At 37.5% G+C, this 20,944-nt stretch overlaps 1 pseudogene; it reads right to left on the bottom strand.

Moving 5' to 3' along the window:
- Nucleotides 1-18,650: 18,650 nt before the first annotated feature.
- Nucleotides 18,651-19,201, bottom strand: LOC140628047 (methylsterol monooxygenase 1 pseudogene; annotated as a pseudogene).
- Nucleotides 19,202-20,944: the final 1,743 nt, after the last annotated feature.

Genomic DNA, 20,944 nt, shown 5'->3' with positions numbered 1-20,944 from the left:
TTATTGGAGTTCAATTTGCCAACATATAGTATAACACCCAGTGCTCATCCTATCAAGTGTTCCCCTTAGTACCCATCACCCAGTCACCCCATCCCCCCGCCCAACTTCCCTTCCACTACCTCTTGTTCGTTTCCCAGAATTAGGAGTCTCTCATGTTCTGACACCCTCTCTTATATTTCCCACTCATTTTCTCTCCTTTCCCCTATAGTCCCTTTCACTATTTTATATATTCCCCGAATTAATGAAACCATATAATTTCCCTCTGATTAACTTACTTCACTCACCATAATACCCTCCAGTACCCATCCATGTAAGAGCAAATGGTGGGTATTCGTCATTTCCATTGGATGAGTAGTATTCCATTGTATATACAGACCACATCTATTTTATCCATTCATCTTTGGATGGACACCGAGGATCCTTCAACAGTTTGGCTATTGTGGACATTGCTGTTATGAACATTGGAGGGCAGGTTTCTTGGCTTTTCACTGCATGTGAAACTTTGGGGTAAATTCCCAGCAGTGCAAATGCTAGGTTGGAGGATAACTCTATTTTTAACTCTTTGAGGAACCTCCACACAGTTTTCCAGAGTGGCTATACCAGTTCACATTCCCACCAACAGTGCAAGAGGCTTCCTCTTTCTCCACATCCTCTCCAACATTTGTTGTTTACTGTCTTGCTAATTTTCACCATGCTCATTGGTGTGAGGTGGTATCTCATTGTGGTTTTGATTTGTATTTCCCTGATGGCAAATGATGCTCAGCATTTTCTCATGTGCTTGTTGGCCATATGTATGTATGTCTTCCTCTGTGAAATTTCTGTTCATGTCTTTTGCCCATTTCATGATTGGATTGTTTGTTTCTTTGCTGTTGAGTTTAATAAGTTTTTTATAGATCTTGGATACTAGTCCTTTATCTGATACGGCATTTGCAAATATCTTCTCCCATTCTGTAGGTTGTCTTTTAGTTTTGTTGACTTTCTTTGGCTGTGCAGAAGCTTTTTATCTTGATGAAGTCCCAATAGTTTATTTTTACTTTTGTTTCCCTTGCCTTCATAGATGAGTCTTGCAAGAAGTTGCTGTGGCCAAGTTCAAAAAGGGTGTTGCCTGTGTTCTCCTCTAGGATTTTGATGGAATCAGGTCTCACATTTAAATCTTTCATCCATTTTGAGTTTATCTTTGTGTATGGTGTAAGCGAGTGGTCTAGTTTCATTCTTCTGCATGTGGCTGTCCAATTTTCCCAGCACCATTTATTTATTTTTTTTAATTTATTTTTTATTGGTTTTCAATTTGCCAACATATAGAATAACACCCAGTGCTCATCCCATCAAATGCCCCACTCAGTGCCCGTCACCCAGTCACCCCCACCCCCCTTCCACCTCCCCTTCCACCACCCTTTGTTCGTTTCCCAGAGTTAGAGGAGTCTCTGATGTTCTGTCACCCTCACTGATATTTCCCACTCACTTTCTCTCCTTTCCCCTTTATTCCCTTTCACTATTTTTTATCTTCCCCAAACGAATGAGACCATATAATGTTTGTCCTTCTCCGATTGACTTATTTCACTCAGCATAATACCTTCCAGTTCCACCCACATCGAAGCAAATGGTGGGTATTTGTCATTTCTAATGACTGAGTAATATCCCATTGTATAGATAAACCACATCTTCTTTATCCATTCATCTTTTGATGGACACCGAGGCTCCTTCCAGTTTGGCTATTGTGGACATTGCTGCTATAAACATCAGGGTGCAGGTGTCCTGGCATTTCACTGCATCTGTATCTTTGGGGTAAATCCCCAGCAGTGCAATTGCTGGGTCATAGGGCAGATCTATTTTTAACTCTTTGAGGAACCTCCACACAGTTTTCTAGAGTGGCTGCACCAGTTCACATTCCCACCAACAGTGCAAGAGAGTTCCTCTGTCTCCACATCCTCTCCAACATTTGTTGTTTCCTGCCTTGTTCATTTTCCCCATTCTCACTGGCCCAGCACCATTTATTGAAGAGACTGTCCTTTTTCCAGTGGATAGTCTTTCCTGCTTTGTTGAACATTAGTTGACCACAGAGTTGAGGGCCCATTTCTGGGTTCTCTATTCTGTTCCATTGACCTATGTGTCTGTTTTTGTGCCAGTACCACACTGTCTTGATGATCACAGCTTTGTAGTACAACTTGAAATCTGGCATTGTGATGCCCATGACTCTAGTTTTCATTTTCAATATTCCACAGGCTATTCAGGGTTTTTTGTGATTCCACACAAATCTTAAGATGATTTGTTCCAATTCTCTGAAGAAAGTCCAAGGCATGGACAGCCTTGGTGGCCCAGCCGTTTGTTGCTGCCTTCAGCTCGGGGTGTGATCCTTGAGATCCGGGATCGAGTCCCATGTCGGGCTCCCTGCATGGAGCCTGCTTCTCCCTCTGCCTGTGTCTCTGCCTCTCTCTCTCTCTCTCTCTCTCTCTCTCTCTCTGTGTCTGTCATGAATAAATAAATAAAATCTTTTAAAAAAGGAAGTCCATGGTATTTTGATAGGGATTGCATTTTAATTGCAATGCATATTAATTAATTGCAATGTGCAAATTGCCCTGGGTAACATTGACATTTTCACAATATTAATTCTCCCAATCCATGAGCATGGAATATTTTTCCATCTCTTTGTGTCTTCCTCAATTTCTTTCAGAAATGTTCTGTAGTTTTTAGGGTATAGATCCTTGACCTCTTTGGTTAGGTTTATTCCTAGGTATCTTATGCTTTTGGGTGCCTTTGTAAATGGGATTAACTCCTTAATTTCTCTTTCTTCATTCTCATTGTTAGTGTATAGAAATGCCACTGATTTCTGGGCATTGATTTTCTATCCTGCTACACTACCGAATTGCTGTATGAGCTCTAGCAATCTTGGGGTGGAGTCTTTTGGGTTTTCCAGGTACAGTATCATGTCATCTGCAAAGAGGGGGAGTTTGACTTCTTCTTTGCCAATTTGAATGCCTTTTATTTCTTTTTGTTGCCTGATTGCTGAAGCTAGGACATCTAGTACTATGTTGAATAGCAGTGGTGAGAGTGGACATCCCTGTCGTGTTCCTGATCTTAGGGGAATGATATTTGCTGTGGGCTTTTTGTAGATGGATTTTAAGATGCTGAGGAATGTTCCCTCTATCCCTACACTCTCAAGAGTTTTGATCAGGAATGGATGCTGTATTTTGTCAAATGCTTTCTCTGCATCTATTGAGAGGATCATATGGTTCTTGGTTTTTTTTCTTGTTGTTATGGTCTATAACATTGATTGCTTTACATTTGTTGAACCAGCCTTGTGTCCCGGGGATAAATCCCACTTGGTCATGATGAATAATCTTCTTAATGTATTGTTGGATCCTATTGGCTAATATCTTGTTGAGAATTTTTGCATATGTGTTCATCAGGGAGATTGGTCTATTATTCTCCTTTCTGGTGGGGTCTTTGCTGGTTTTGGAATTAAGGTGATGCTGGCCTCATAGAACGAGTTTGGAAGTAGTTCATCCCTTTCTATCCTTTAAAACAGCTTTAGAAGAATAGGTTTGGTTTCTTCTTTAAACTTTTGATAGAATTCCCCTGGGAAGCCATCTGGCCCTGGACTTTTGTGTCTTGGGAGGTTTTGGATGACTGCTTCAATTTCCTCCTGGGTTATTGGCCTGTTCAGGTTTTCTATTTCTTCCTGTTCCAGTTTTGGTAGTTTGTGGTTTTCCAGAAATGCTTCCTTTTCTTCTAGATTGTGTAATTGGCATATAGCTGCTCATAATACATTTTTAAATCATTTTTATTTCCTTGGTATTGCTTGTGATCTCTCCTTTTTCATTTGTGATTTTACTGATTTGAGTCTTTTTTTGTTTTTAATAAGGCTGGCTAATGGTTTATCTATTTTATTTATTGTTTCAAAAAACTAACTCCTCGTTTTGTTGATCTGTTCTACCATTCTTCTAGTCTTTATTTCACTGAGTTCTGCTCGAATCTTTATTAACTCTGTTCTTCTGCTTGGTGCAGGTTTTTTTTTTTTTTTTTTTTTAAAGATTTTATTTATTTATTTATTTATTCATGAAAGACTGAGAGATAGAGAGAACCAGAAACAAAGGCAGAGGGAGAAGCAGGCTCCATGCACCGGGAGCCCGATGTGGGACTCGATCCCGGGTCTCCAGGATCGCGCCCTGGGCCAAAGGCAGGCGCCAAACCGCTGCGCCACCCAGGGATCCCTTGGTGCAGGTTTTATTGTTGTTCTTCTTCCAGTTCCTTTAGGTGTGAGATTAGCTTGAGTATTTGAGTTTTTTCTAGTTTTTTTCAGGGATGCTTGTATTGCAATGTATTTCCCCTTTAGGACTGCTTTTGCTGTATCCCAAATATTTTGAATGGTTGTATCTTCATTTTCATTAGTTTCCATGAATCTTTTCAAATCTTCTCTAATTTCCTGGTTGACCCATTCATCTTCTAGCAGGATGCTCTTGAACCTCCACGTGTTTGAGTTTCTTCCAAATTTCTTCTTGTGATTGAGTTCTAGTTTCAAAGCATTGTGGTCTGAAAATATGTAGTTGACAATCTCAATCCTTTGGTATCGGTTGAGACCTGATTTGGGACCCAATATGTGGCCTATTCTGGAGAAATTTCCATGTGCACTTGAGAAGAATGTGTATTCAGTTGTGTTCCGATGCTAAGTTATGTATATATCAGTGAAATCCATCTAGTCCAGTGTATCATTTACAGTTCTTGTTTCCTTGGTGATGTTGTGCTTAGAAAATCTGTCATTTGCAGAAAGTGCCATGTTGAAGTCTCCTACTATTAGTGTATTATTATCTAAGTATGTCTTTGCTTTGGTTATTAATTGATATACTTGGCAGCTCTCATATTAGGGACATAAATATTCTTTTTTTTTTTTAAATTTTTATTTATTTATGGTAGTCACAGAGAGAGAGAGAGAGAGAGAGAGAGGCAGAGACACAGGCAGAGGGAGAAGCAGGCTCCATGCACCAGGAGCCCGACGTGGGATTCGGTCCCGGGTCTCCAGGATCACGCCCTGGGCCAAAGGCAGGCGCTAAACTGCTGCGCCACCCAGGGATCCCAGGGACATAAATATTCTTGATTGTTAGGTCTTCTTGTTGAATAGACCCTTTAAGTATGATATAGTGTCCCTCTTCGTCTCTTACTACATCTTTGGGATAAACTTTAATTTATCTGATAGGAGGACTGCTACTCCAGCTTTCTTTTGAGGATCATTTGAATGGCAAATGGTTCTCCAACCTTTCATTTTTAGGCTGTAGGTGTCCTTAGATCTCAAATGAGTCTCCCGTAGACAGCAAATAGATGGGTCTTGCTTTTTCATCCAGTCTACAACCCTGTGTCTTTTGATGGGATCATTTAGTCCATTCACGTTCAGAGTAACTATTGAAGGATATGAATTCAGTGTCATAGTTTTACCAGCCCTTTCTGGCCTGCCAGGTCTCTGTGGAGAGGTCTGCTGTTAATCTTATACTTCTCCCCATATAAGTTAGGGATCTCTTGTCTCTTGCTGCTTTAAAGATTTTCTATTTATCTTTGGAATTTGCAAGTTTCACTATTAAATATTGAGGTGTTGAACGGTTTTTATTGATTTGGGGGGGACCTCTCTATCTCCTGGATCTGAATGCCTGTTTCCCTTAGGGAAGTTCTCAGCTATGATTTGTTTAAATATGCTTTCTGGCCCTCTGGCCCTCTCAGCACCGTGTGGAACCCCAATTGTATGTAGATTTTTGTTTCTGAGGCTATTTATTTCCCTTACCCTTTCGTCATGGTCTTTTCATTGTTTTTCTCTCTTTTCCTCAGCTTCCTTCTTTGCCATCAACTTGTCTTCTATGTCACTCTCTCTTTCTTCTACCTCATTAACACTTTTCATTAGGACCTCCAGTTTGGATTGCATCTCATTCAATTGATTTTTAATTTCGGCCTGATTAGATCTAAATTCTGTAGTCATGAAGTCTCTTGAATCCTTTAAGGTTTTTTCCAGACCCACCAGTAGCTTTATAATTGTTCCTCTGAATTGGCTTTCTGACATTGAATTGTAATCCAAATTCTGTAACTCTGTGCAGAGAGTACTGTTTCTGATTCTTTCTTTTGTGGTGAGTTCTTCCTTCTAGTCATTTTGCTCAGTGCAGAGTGGCTGTGTGAGGGGGCAGCATCAAGAATATCAAGCACGACCTAAGTAAATTTCACCCCAGATAATTCTGATGAGGTCAGAGACCAGAAATTGAAAACAAAGATCAGAATGAAATAAAATAAAAGGACCACCAAAGTGAAAAACAAATTTTAAAACAAAGTAGTAAAAAATAAAAGGCCAAGAATTCCAAAGAAGAAGAAAAAAAAGAGAGAAAAATAATAGAAAAAAAGCAAAAGAAAAGAGGAAAAATAAAGAAGGATAAAAAGGGGAGGACTGGGAGATGGTGGTGGTGACGAAGTTGTAGTGGAGGGAGCATGTAGTACCTGAGGGGTCCTAGAGGGTTATCCTCTTTGTTCTGAGTATATTAAGTTCTGTATGTTAGAAGATGCTCAATCCCAAATTTATATAAACCAGAAGTAGTTGTAGAGGGCCCCGACACTGACCAACAAAATATAAGTAAGATAAAATAGAGGACAGAATAGGAATTAGGAATCTCACAGAATGAACCAGCACCATATACCACTTGGTTCTGGGTGCATACTGGTCATGTTTTAGAAGGTATTAACTGGTTCTGGATGGATGCTGGCCATTGTGGAACAATATGAGGCAGAGAAAACAAAAAACACAAAACAAAAAAACATATCTTGTATATCTCCCAAATTTAAGTTGAGTATGTGGAAGGCAATCAAGAAGTGGAATATATATCTGAGACCTATAATTGTAGAAATATGAAAGTCAAAAAGGAAGAAACTTAAAAATGAAGAGGTGGTAAAATATTGTATTTAATGTGGGAAAAGAGAAAAGAATTGGAAATTTATAGTCTGCTATAAAAACGAGTTTTACTGGAAAAAGGAAGAAAAAATAATAGGAGGAGTATCTTCTAGTTTTATATACTATAAAACCCTCGACTTCCCCTGGAGCTTTCCAGTCCTGCTTGGTCAAGAACTTGCTCTTTTCCTTGTCCTTCCAGATGGTCTTCTGTGTGAGGGGCCTGCTGTGCTGATTCTCAGGTGTGTGACCTGGGGGAGATGCCCCGCCCTCCACTGGGGGAGCCGTTTACCCCATGAGGCCTCTGTTCCCTGGCAGCCCCTGCCTCTCCCAGGCACAAGGTTACACAAGGAGGAACAACAATATTGATGGTGGCCAGCTCTCCAGCTCTGGAGTCAGCTCCCCGCAGTAACTACCACAGTATCTCAGTCCTCACTGGCCTAGATGCTCCCGGGGTGGCGCGGGTGCACTGACCTGTACAGTTTGGGGGCACTGGGCATCAGGAGAGTCCTTGCTGTCCTCCTGTCTCAGGGTGAGTGCAGGATCCTGGGCTGTGTCTCCCAGTGCCCTGGGATCTGTGGCCTCTGCTGCTGGAATCACGCTCCCAGGCTCCCAAAGGCATCAGGGCACGTACCCCTCCTTCCAGAGCTGCCGGCCTGACCCACTGGCTTGTCCTGCATGCTCCACCAGGTGCACGCTCCAGCCCTTTACTGAGATTGGCCCATAGTTTGGGGTATGCTTTCTCCTGGGTGCACTTCCTCTATTAGTGACTCCGGGAAACTGGAGGCTTCACTGCCCATCCTGTGATTCTGTTCAGTTTCCTTGCTAAGCACCTTTCCATCTGGGAAGAATCCAGTGTGGAATTTTTAAATTTCCTGCCTCTCCGGGGCTGGGCTTTCCTGTCCTAGAGGCTTTTGCCAGGGCCTTAGCCCAGTTCCTCGTGGGCTCCCCCGTCCACTTGATTTTTTTATTTTATTTTTTCTGCCTTCCTACCTTGTTAGAAGCGAAAACCCTTCTCTCTGTAGCTTTCTGGCTGTTCTCTTTTTATATCTCAGGTTGAATTCATAGGTTTTCAGGATGGTTTGAAAGTTATCTAGGGGAATTGGTGGCATCAGGTGAGTTGAGGAACCCTACTTCTCTGCCATCTTGCCCTGACTCTCTATCACCTCTTCTTTTTTCCATTCATATTTCAGTGGACATCTGGCCTCTTTCCGTATTTGGGCTATTGTGGACATTGCTGCTACAAACATTGCAGTGCATGTGCCCCTTCAAATCACTCTGTCTGTACTCTTTGGATAAATACCTAATAGTGCAATTGCTGGGTTGTAGGGTAGCTCTATTTTTAACTTTTTAAAGAACCTCCATACTGTTTTCCAGAGTGGCTGAACCAGTTTGCATTCCTAACAAAAGTGTAACTGGGTTCCCCTTTCTTTGCATCCTTGCCGACAGCTGTCATTTGCTGAGTTGTTAATTTTAGCCATTTTTACTGGTTGAGGTGGTACCTCATTGAGGTTTTGGTTTGGATTTCCCTGACGCTGAGTGATGTTGAACATTTTTCTTGTGTCTGTTTGCCATTTGTATGTCTTCTTTGGAGAAATGTCTGTTCATGTCTTCTGCCCATTTCTTGACTGGATTTTTTGTTTTCAACATCCATTTATGGTTAAAACTCTCAACAAAGTGTATTTAGAGGGAATATATCTCAATATAATAAAGACCCTATATGATAAAACTACAGCTAACCCTATATTCAATGGTGAAAAACTGAAAGATTTTTCTTTAAGATCAAGAACAACAAAGATATCCACTATCACCACTTTTATTCAATGTAATACTGGAAATCTTAGCTGTAGCCATCAGATTTGTAATAAATAAACCAATTAAAAATAAATAAAAAGTATTGAAATTGGTAAGGAAGAAGCAAAACTGTCAGCATTTACAGATGACATAGATAATATGATACTATTTTTAGAAAACCCAAAAGACTCCACCAAAAAAATATTAGAACTAATAAATGGATTCAATAAAGCTGCAGGATACAAAATTATACAGAAACTGGTTGCATTTATATATGCTAATAATGAAGTAGTAGAAAGAGAAATTAAGAAAACAATCACATTTACAACTGCACCAAAAATAATAGAATACCTAGGAATAAATTTAACTAAAGCAGTGAAAGCTTTGTACTCTGAAAACTATAAAACATTGATTAAATAAATGGATGGCAACACAAACAAACGGAAAGATATAACATGCTTATGGATTGGAAGAATTAATATTATTAAAATATCCATACTGCCCAAAGAAATCTACAGATTCAATGCAGTCCCTATTAAAATACCAATAGTATTTTTCATAAGACTAGAACAAATAATCCTAAAATTTGTATGGAACCATAAAAGACCCTGAATTGCTAAAGCAATCTTGAGAAAAAAAAAAAAGAAGAAAACTGGAGATATCACAGTCCCAGATTTCAAGATAAAGTACAAAGATATAGTAATTGAAACAGTATGTTACTGGCACAAAAACAGACACAGGTCAATAGAACAGAATAGAGAGCCCAGAAATAAACCCACAATTATATGGTCAATTAATCTTTGACAAAGAAGGCAAGAATATGCACTTGGAAAAAGCCAGTCTCCTCAACAAATGGTGTGGGAAAACTGGACAACATTCAAAAGAATGAAACTGGACCACTTTCTTGTACTACACACAAAAATAAACACAAAATAGATTAAGGATATAAATGTGAGACCTGAAACCATAAAAATCTTAAAATAGAACACAAATAGTAACTTCTCTGACATTGACTGAAGCGACTTTTTTTCTAGATATGTCTCCTGAGGCAATGGAAACAAGAACAAAAACAAACTATTGGGAGTTCATCAAAATATAAAAAGATTCTACTCAGTGAAAGAAACAATCAACATAACTAAGAGGCAACCACCTATGGAATGGGAAAAGATATTTGCAAATGACATATCCAATAAAAAGTTAGTTTCCAAAACATATAAAGAAATTATCAAACTCAATACCTCAAAAACAAATAATCCAATTAAGAATGGGAAGAAGACATGAACAAGCATTTTTCCAAAGAAGACATACAGATAGCCAAAAGACATATGAAAAGATGCTCAACATCTCTCATCATCAGGGAAATGCAAATCAAAACCACAATGAGATACCTTGTACCAGTCAGAATGGCTAGAATAAAAAAGACATGAAATAACAAGTGTTGGTGAGGATGAGGAGAAAAAAGAAATTCTTGTGCACTGTTGGTGGGAATGTTAATTGGTACATCCACTGTGGAAAATAGTATTTTTTTTTCAAAAAATGAAAAATAGAAATACCATATGATCTAGTAATTCCACTACTCAGTATTTACCCAAAGAAAATGAAAACACTGATTTCAAAAAGATATATGTACCCCTATGTTTACTGCAGTATTATTTGCAATAGCCAAAATATGGAAGCAATGCAAGTGTTCATTGATAGATGAATGGATTAAAGAGTTTATATATATATATATATATATATATATATATATATCTGATATATATATATATCAGTTACAAGAAAGGAATGAGATCTTGCCATTTGTGACAACGTGGATAGACTCAGAAGGTATCATGCTAAGTAAAATAAGTCAGACAGAAAATGACAAATACCATATGATTTCACTTATATGTGAAATCTAAAAAACGAAACAAATGAACAACTCTGTCCCTCCAAAACAGACTCAAATACAAACAGAATAAAGTAACTATGAGAGAATAAAGTGGTGGTTGCCAGAGGGGAGAAGGTGGGGGGATGGGTGAAATAAATGAAAAAGAAAGGAAACTATAGAAATAAGAGCTGGTATAGTAGGGAACCAGAGTAAATGGATTATTTTGTAGATGATGTTGGATAGTTATTGGAATAAAAGTGAAAACAAATTTCCTGTAGGCATACTGCTTAATAGGATCAAGAAGTAAGAGTGTCAGTGTTAACATTACTATTCTGGGAAATTTTTGCCTGGGAAGATAAAGTTGCAAATAACCTTGTTGTTTGTTTCAGGAAATTTCTGAGAAGTTATCTATCTAAACAGTAAACTGGCTCAAGCAGCTGCTCTTCTCAAGACACAGGTTCCTCATCAGGGTAAATATCCCCATTCTGAGATTACTCAGTGGGAAAACTGATCACTTTATTCAACAATTACTCAACAAGATTTACTTTAAAACTCTTGCCTTGCTGTATTCACCAATCCATACATTTAAAAATCTATATGACAAATTTTGTTCAATTCTAATCACATCCCTGCTTTGAAAGAGGTACCTTAAATCAAACCCTCAAACTTTATAAACATATGCCTTTGACTTTCCCCTTCCAAGATACTACTAAGACCCTGTCAAGGTAGTACTTCCTCTTATTACAATAAGCAATATATTCAGCTTTGTTTGACTAAGAGATTTTTGTTGGTGGTCTTTTTTTGGAGTTAGTAGTCATAGATGTGATTAAAATAATGAGAATAAATGAAATTTTTAATGAATACACATAGTATGAGACTAGAAGAGGACTAAGGAGAACATTCACAGAGAGTGAGAGGAAGAAGATGAGCTAGAAAAAAGCACACATACGTATGAGAAATAGGATTTTATCATATATCAGAGCTGAGCAATGAGAGAGGACTTCTTTCTTGGTGGGGTGATCATAAGTGTCATGTATGAGAGGTTTAGAATAGTAAGAATTAAAAGGAGACTCCTAAAATTATTTTTAAAAAGTCTATGAAACCTCAAATAGAACAGTTAGGCATGGAAAGAATACATAGTTATTAGATGTGACCAATGGGTGTATACTAATTCTAAATGAATTTGACTGCAACAAGAAAGTGAAACTATGCTACCATAGTTGAAAGGAGTCCCTAAATCAAATTTGCCTGAGTGAAGCTTCCAGTGGAAAGGGGCATAGTTATGCTATTAGAGAAATGATGTAATGGTTTGAATTATTTCAACCAGAGGCCAGCAAATGTTTTCTGTAAAGGGTCCTCCTATCTCTGTCACAATTCTGCTGTCATTGTAAAGCCAAAGAAACAACCAATACATAAACATTTGGGCTTAGGTGGATGTGTTCTAAAAAATCTTTATTCACAAAATAGATCACAGGCTAGATTTGGCCTATGGGCTGCAGTTTGCAGACTCCTGACTTACACTTAAAGAAATGTTATGAAACAAAAGAAGTCTTTGGTAAGCCAAAATATATACAATATTTGTAGACACTAAATAAATGCTCTATAACTGGGCAACTATTCAAAATGATGATGAAAGCAACTCTTTCTCTCCAAAAAAATATTATAGGGCTGAAGCTGGTATCTGATCTATATGCATCTTGATTGCCATACTGGCTCATCCTACACTGAAAGAAGTAGAATGTGTAACACCATATTTTGAATAAATTGTATACTTCCCAAATTAATAGCCTTTGTCAATTTAGAAATTTAATCAATGCATGCTACTTTGTTACTCAAATCTCTTAAAAATTGGAATGGAAAAAAGTTAAGGTAATTACTACAAATTAACAAGATATTTAGATTAATTCATTAAATTCTTCTAAAATCACATTCAGACTTAAACAATATTGATCCCCAAAAGAGATTTGGGTAGTGTTATTCTCAGAAGGAGGTAAATGGGCAAAAAGAGGAGATTGCAACGGTTGTTCCTTTTTAAGCTCAACTATAGAATTAACAGTTTACTTTGTAATTTATTTTAATTTTCATAATATATGAACCATGTAAGTTTCATAAACTAGGTGCTTGCAAATAATGTGGTTGTGATATCAATACTAAGGTCAAAACAGAATAAATAAGGATACTTAGTGGCAAAGTCATAAAAAGTGCTATTTGTAAGCCTGTCTCATTTATTTAATTATTACAGTACACTATTATAGCATTGTGCATGCCTTTTATTTATTACAGGTCACACTGTTTTGATTATTTAATCACCTGCTGGTATTTCTTATACTTTATTTTAACTTTGGATTAGGAAAAACCCCCAAATTTTAAAATTTATTATACTGCAAAATATAGGCTAAGTGCTTTCAACACTACATTTAGTCCTTACACCAAATCCTGTGAGATAAGTACTGTTATTATCCCCATGCTGCAGATAAGGAAAGTAAAGCACAAAAAAATTATGAAACTATCTAGTTGTATTAATAGAGCTCATAAGTAGCAGAACAGAAACTTGACCAAGTCCTTTTTGTCTCAAGATCCCTATCTTTTTATTTTTTAAATATTTTATTTATTTATTTGAGAGAGAGAGACAGACAGAACATGAGGTGGGGAGGGCAGAGGGAGAAGGAGAAGCAGGTTCCCTGCCAAGGAGCCCAATGCAGGGCTTAATCTTAGGACCCTGGCATCATGATCTGAACCAGAGGCAGACTCTTAACAGACTAAGCCACTCAGGTGCACTTCAAGATCCCAATATTTTAAGTACTCTAATATATTACCTCTAAATAAGACTAATTGGAGGTGAGGGTGGGGAGTACAGTAATATGACTAGTTAATTAAGTGACCATCACATGCCAGGTTTTAGTACTGTACTGGATGTGGCAGATTTCCCATGGAGGAGGCTCATTTTTATCCAGGAGATTATCTTATCAATTTTTCCCCTTTAAGGATGAGATTAACTGTGGGTCTTTTTTATACCTTTATGATGTTGAGGTATGTTCCCTTTATCTCTACTTTGTTCAGGATATTTATCAAGAATGGATGATGTACTTTGTCAAATGCTTTTTTTTTTTTTTTTTTTGTATCCCTTGAGCGGATTGTATGGTTCTTATCCTTTCTTTTATTAATGGTGCTGTATGACACAGATTTATTTGTGAATATTGAAACAGTCTTGCAGCCCAGAAATAAATCCCACTTGACCATGGTAAATCATTCTTTTAATGTACTGTTGGATTTGATTTTCTAGTATTGTGTTGAGAATTCTTGCATCCATGTTCATCAGGGATATTGGCCTGTAATTCTCCTTTTCAGTGGGGGGGTCTTTGGTTTTGGAATCAAAGTAATGCTGGCCTTCTAGAATGAGTTTGGAAAATTTCCTTCTATTTCTATTATTTTGGAATAGTTTAAGAAGAAGAGGTATTAACTCTTCTTTAAATCTTTGGTAGAATTTGCCTGGGAAGCCAATTGGCTCTGGACTTTTGTTTTTTGGGAGAATTTTGATTACTGATTCAATTTATTTGCTAGTTATGAGTCTGTTCAAATTTTCTATTTCTTCTTATTTCAGTTTTGATAGTTTATATGTTTCTAGGAATTTATCCATTTCTTCCACATTGCCCAATTGGCAATATTGGCAAATATTATAATTTCTCATAATATTCTCTTATAATTGTTTATATTTATGTGGTGTTGGTTATAATCTCTCCTCTTTCATTGGTGATTTAATTTATTTGGGTCCTTTCTCATTTCTTTTTGATAATTCTGCTAGAGGTTTATCGATTTTATTAATTTTTATTAATATTTTATTTATTTATTCATGAGAGACACAGAAGGAGAGGCAGAGACATAGGCAGAGACAAGTGGGCTCCTCGCAGGGAGTCCAATGTGGGACTTGATACTGGAACTCTGTGATCACACCCTGAGCTGAAAGCAAACACTCAACCATGGAGCCACCCAGGTGTCCCAATTTTATTAATTCTTTCAAGGATCCAGTGTTTGGTTTCATTGATCTGTTCTACTGGGGTTTTTGTTTGTTTGTTTTTATATCATTTATTTCTGCTTTAACCTTTATTATTTCTTTTCTTCTGCTGGTTTCAGGCTTTATTTACTTTTATATTTCAACCTCTTTAGGTGTAAAGTTAAATTGTGTTTGAGATTTTTCTTGCTACTTGAAGTAGGACTTTATTGCTATATAATTCTCTCTTATGACTGTCTTTGCTGCATCCCAAAGGTTCTGGACTGTTGTGTTTTCATTTTCATTTGCTTCCATGTATTTTTAAAATTTCTTCTTTAATTTCCTGGTTAACCCATTCATTCTTTAATAAGATGTTCTTTAACCTCTTTAACCTCCATATATTTGTGGTCTTTCTAAATTTTTTCTTGTGGTTGACTTTAAGTTTCATATTGTTGTTGTCTGAAAATAAGCATGGCATGATCATCTTTTTGTATTTGTTGAGAACTGACTTGTGACCTAGTATATGAGCTATTTTGGACAATGTCCCATGTACACTCGGAAAGAATGTGTATTCTGCTGCTTTAGGATAAAATGTTCTTAATATATCTGTTAAGTCCATCTGATACAGTGTGTCATTCAAAGCCCTTATTTCCTTGTTGATGTTCTGCTTAAATGATATGTCCATTGCTGTTAGTGGGGTGTAAATATCCTCTACTATTGTTGAATTGTTATCAATGTGTTTTTTTATGTTTGTTATTAAATGATTTATATATTTGGCTGCTCCTAAGCATAAATATTTACAATTACTAAATCTTCCTTTTGGATAGCCTCTTTTATTATCACATAGTGCCCTTCTTCATCTTTTGTTAGACTCTTTGGTTTAAAATCTAGTTCGTCTGATATAAATATGGCTACTCTTGCTTTCTTTTGACATCCATTAGCATGATAGATGGTTCTGCAACTTCTCACTTTCAAATGAAGGTGTTTTTAGGTCTAAAGTGAGTCTGTTGTAGGCAGCCTAGAGATGGGTCTTATTTTTTTATCCATTCTGATACCCTATGTCTTTTGATTGGAGCACTTAGTCCATTTACATTCAGAGTGATTATTGATAGAAATGAATTTAGTGTCTGTAAGTTGTTGTTTCTGGAGATTTTCTCCATTCCTTTCTAGTATTTGTTGCTTTTCATCTTTCTTTACCACTCAAAGAGTCCCCTTTAATATTTCTTGCAGGTTTGGTTTTGTGATCACAAACTCCTTTAGTTTTTGTTTGTTTGGGAAACTATGTCTCTTCTATTCTGAATGACAGATATCTTGAATAAAGTGTTCTTGGCTGCATATTTTTCCCATTCAGCATGATGAATATATTGTTATCAGTTCCTTCTAGCCTGACAGATTTCTGTGGATAGATATGCTGCTAGCTTGATTCATCTTCCCTTGTAGTTTAGGGATTTCTTTTCCCATGCTGCTTTCAGGATTTTTTCCTTAGCTATGTATTTTGCAAATTTTATGACAATATGTCTTGGTCTTGGCCTGCTTCTGTTGATTTTGATGAAATTTTTGTGTCTCCTGGATTATGGATGTCTGTTTATTTCCCCAGATTAGGGAAGTTTTCAGCTTATAATTTGCTCAAATAAATCTTCTTCCCTCTTTTCCCTCTCTTCTTCTTCTGGGATTCCTATGATATGATCCTTACTATGCTTTATGGAGTTGCTGGGTTCCCTAAATCTACATTTGTGATGCAGTATTTTTTCTTTTACTCTTCAGTTTCATTATTTTCTATAATTTTATCTTCTATATTACTTATTCATTCTCTTGCTTCTTCCATCCTTGTTCTTATTAAATCCAGTCAGTTTAGCATCTCAGTTATAGAATTTTTTATTTTGGCCTAATTTTTAGGTTTTCTTTATCTCTATGGTAAGTGTCTTGCTGGTTTCTTCTATGCTATGCTGGTAACTTCTATTCTCAGTCGCAGCTAGTATCCTTATGATGCTTGTTTCAAATTTTGGCTCAGACATATAACTTATATCTATTTTGATTTGCTCCCTGGATATGACCTCTTCTTGTTCTCTCTTTTGGGATGAATTCCTCTGTCTTGGCATTTTGTCTAGGTTTCTGTCTTTTTTGTGTTAGGATATCCTGTGCCTGGTCCTATTTCTACTAGAGCTGAAGCTTTGCAACAGTCTATGATCAGTAGGCCTGGTGCATGTGGGGGATTTGTGCTGGTCTTCTGGGGAAGGGCCTTCTGCAGCTCTGGTCCTCAATCATACTTGTCATATTAAAAAGGTACCTGCAGAGTGCAGGTGAGTGGGACTTGTAAGCAGCTCAAGCCTTCACTGTGTGCACTGTGCTACTCGCTGAAGTCTGGCCATGCTGATAGAAGCAGTGAAAAATGATGTTGGCCTGCTCTCTTTCCTGGTAAGGGGAGTTCACACCTGTTACTGTTCAAGAAGCCCTCACAGAAGCTCAAACAACCTCATCTTGTTTGTCCAAGACTTCCATCAGATCCCTGCCTTCACCCTGTCTGTGTCCACAGTGACTGACTGTCCCGTGGTGGCGCAGGGCTCCCGTGTTTTATCTCAGGTGTGAGACTAGTTTTCAAAACTCCAAATTTTAGGGACTCAGTGTGGCTCAGACTTGTGCTGATCCTCTGGGGGAGCCTTGCCACACTGTGACAAGTACCGGTTTGTCCCAGAAAAGCAATTCCACAACTGTGCAGGAGCTTGGATTTGATGTTGAACCATAGCAAAAAGCCAGCATCCAGTTTAGCTGCTCTCAACAGGGGTCTCTGCTTATCTGCTAATGAACAGGGCAGCTCAATGGTGACTGTTGGGCTCTTTTTGTCCCCTGAGAGGTAATGCTGCCTTTCCAAAATGTGCCCCAAGAAAAAGGAGTTGTCTCTCTGAGCAGGAATCAGGGACTCCTCAGAGCACACTGTCCACTATGGGCCTCTGCCCTTCTCCACAGGAGCACCACTACATTCACCAGGCTAGGTCCTGGTAATGGCATGGACTTCTACCTTCAGACTTTCAGCTTGACTGCTTGTATAAACTTGTGATAATCAACCCCCCTTGTTTTCCCAGTCAATGGTTTTGGGTAATTGTCTTTCTTCCTTTCTTTTTTTTCCAAAGCAGAATTATTCCTTTTATTACAAAACTTAATAATTTAATGATTTCTGTACTTTTACTTATAAGAATATGATAAAAAATCACATCTGATGTTCAAAATCAGAAACTGGATAATCAAACAAAACAAAACAATCACGTTTATTTCAATAGTTCAAAATGCAAATACAGCAAGTCAGTTCACAATGTTTCAAGATAGTTTTTTTTTTCAAGATACAGTTTTAAGTATAATGAAAACTTGATATACAAAAATGCAAGGGTAAATAGCAGAAATAAAGCTCATTTAAAAAAAAATTCAAGTAACCCAAAAACCTTTAGACTATAATATTCCATTTACAGCAATTTGGAAATGCCTTAATTTATAAATACCTGTAGTACACTGCAATCCAAAAGGCCTTCTCAAAGAAGGAGAATCACCCCAAACCAGTCAGCTCAGTACAAGAGTGGAAGTTCTTGGGACTGGCTATTCCTGATTTGGCAGCCTCACTCTCACTGCCAATTGATACGATTCGACCCATGATATTTTGATGTTTAGGCAAATTCTAAAAAAATGTTTAAAGTTCTATATGAGGCCAACACCCTGATAAGAGATTCTGAAATGGCCACTATATATTTAAAAGATTTTAAAGACCAATTTTAACTTCAGGCCTATGGTGTTACTGGGGGAGAGACATAGATTAATACTTCTTCTATTACTTAAAACCTTTCTCTAAGGTTAGAAAAATGGCCTTTACAACTTCCTCATGAAAATCATACTTAATTATGTATCTACTTATTTCTACACATACAGAACTTTTATGTAAAGTAGAAAAAGTTCCCACTAGGAAGGTAATTGAAGGTTGTTAATGTTCTTTGTATCACTTACCAGCCAAGACACATGTTTATTTCTGCTTCACAGAAGCAATGTTGACTATTCGCTTCAATTCAGGAAAGGTGTGTATATTCAGGATGGTTTAAATGAGATCTTTATTGAATCTTTTTCTCAGTCTTCTTCCTTTTTTCATTATAGGCAGTAAATTGAGAGTCTGTTCTGAAAATTCTATCCCACCATATAAATGTTGAAGCCTAGGTTCCAATGAAGTTAATGTGGTGGAAATCATGATGCTGGAAACCAGCATAGAAAGGGATCAGATTTAAATGGTTCAGAGGAACGTCATAGCCACTGTGGACATCAATAGTTTCTAGTCACTCATGCCCAAAGGAGAACGACACGATCACATAAAAGCATGATTCCAATGAAAAATCCAGTTCCAAGAACCAGAGTTTCCAAAGGATGTGCATATTCAGCTTCCATTCCAAATGGAGCCTGAAACTCATGATGAACTTTATTAATATATTTATATATTCTTTTGTGATGTAAGAGCCTATGCAGGAAATAGTGCCAGGTATCCTCAATCACCACACAGCCAAAGCATCTTGCCAAAAGCATACACCATCTTGGCATTCTTTCTCAATCATAAGGTATATTAAAATACTCTGTAAAATAATAAGCTCCACAGATCAAAGGAAGCTGGATACAAAAGTGATTAGAGAGAAGTACTTTCAAACATTCCCACTGGTTTTCCCATGTTTCTGGCTTATCCTTTTGAATTTTGTACTTTTTCACGAAAGGTATAAATTGAAACAAAAATCCAAGTAAACAGAACAAGAAATAAAGGACCTCATGAACTATTAAGGATCCCCATGTTGCAATCTGGAACTTTGTATAATTATTCAACATATAGTTCCAAGTATTTTTAAATGGTTCTTATAAAGGGTTCTCAAGTAAAAGTGAATCTACATACTCCACAGCAATGGAGTATGAACTAAAGATGCTGATACTTTTGTTTGTTGCCATTTTTCAAATCTCTGCAGAAAGCCTTCGTATTCTGGACAAGCACGTGAGAATCTGGAGACTTGTCTTTCTTGTGCAGTCCCCTGTGTGCTGTTCTCTCTCTCGCTTTTTTTTCTCTGTCTCCTCCCTCCATGATCAGGGATCCCTCCCCTCTGCATCACCCATGATTCTTTTCTCCCCCAAATCTCATCACTAAACCTCCTACCCTCAATGGTGTGGCCTCTTATCTCCTTCTACTGCATTTTTTTTCTCTCAATTTTCAGATTGATTTTCTGGGTGCTCAGAATTACTTGATAATTATCTAGCTGTGTTTGAGGGATAAGGCAAGCATAAGGTCCTCCTCCTACTCTGCCATCTTAACTTTACTTCATGATTTGTATCTAATTCAAAATGCCTGTTTATGCATTCCATTTCCTTATCTTCAATTATGAGGAAAATAATTTAAAAATTTTTCCCTTTAATAATTGATTCATGTAGTGCTTCAAATGAAAATAATGTCCTTTAAATTTAAAACTTACTAAGCCTGCGGATATTTGCTTTGCAATGTTTCAGCTATTTTCAAATCCAGAATTTCTAAACTTTTTAAAGAAATATAATCATTACTTGATATGTTTTATTGCAATGTCCATGTATATGCTTTTACTTTATAATAATTCACTGACAAAGTTCCTGCCTGAGCTCTTGCAGTTCCTAATGTTTGTGCAGATGCTATAGGGACAGGATACCAGGATGAATGGGTAAGCTGACCTCCCACTGCAGGTCCAGTGTTGCCCCCTTGAGAAACCGCTTCTTTTCCCCAGACTACAGCCACTGTCGCCATCTCTGCTACTTCTACTCTTGCTGCCACCACTATAGCTCCCTATCCTGGCCTGGTTTTGGACCCAGTTACTTTCTCAGAGCCCTAGAGAGCCCCAGACTATCCTAAGCTAGCAAGTGGGTCTCAGGCAGCCAAGTTCAGTGCTTATGTGGTTGAGAACTCCTCTCCTCATGCCCATACTCCATTGTGCCACTGGATCTGATTTACAAAACACACATTCACATACAAAAGTATTCAGAATTTCATGGTGGTGACAGCAAAACATTAAATCAAGTGTGGGGCCCCTTCTGGGACCAGGACCTCTTTGTTACATGGATTTTGCACACTTAAGCCTATCTTGCTTGCGAGATGTGCTCACTTTGGAAAATACATCCCTGTTTATTCTCTGAACAGGTAGTTGCTTAAAAATGTTTAAATATTTTTGAAAAAAAGATCTGAAAAAAAATTCCTGGATTTGGTTTTACTTATGCACATGTGCATTCACACACATACACACACACCCCACATTCTTGAAACAAAAATGTCATTAAATAATACTGAAACTTGCAATATATTCTTTTTTTTTAATGCTAGTCCTCACCTACTAAAGGAATACAATTTCCTTGAAAT

The sequence above is a fragment of the Canis lupus genome, chromosome X, assembly GCF_048164855.1.
Source record: "Canis lupus baileyi chromosome X, mCanLup2.hap1, whole genome shotgun sequence".
NCBI classification, from domain to species: domain Eukaryota; kingdom Metazoa; phylum Chordata; class Mammalia; order Carnivora; family Canidae; genus Canis; species Canis lupus.
This window is presented reverse-complemented; position numbering and strand designations above follow the sequence as displayed.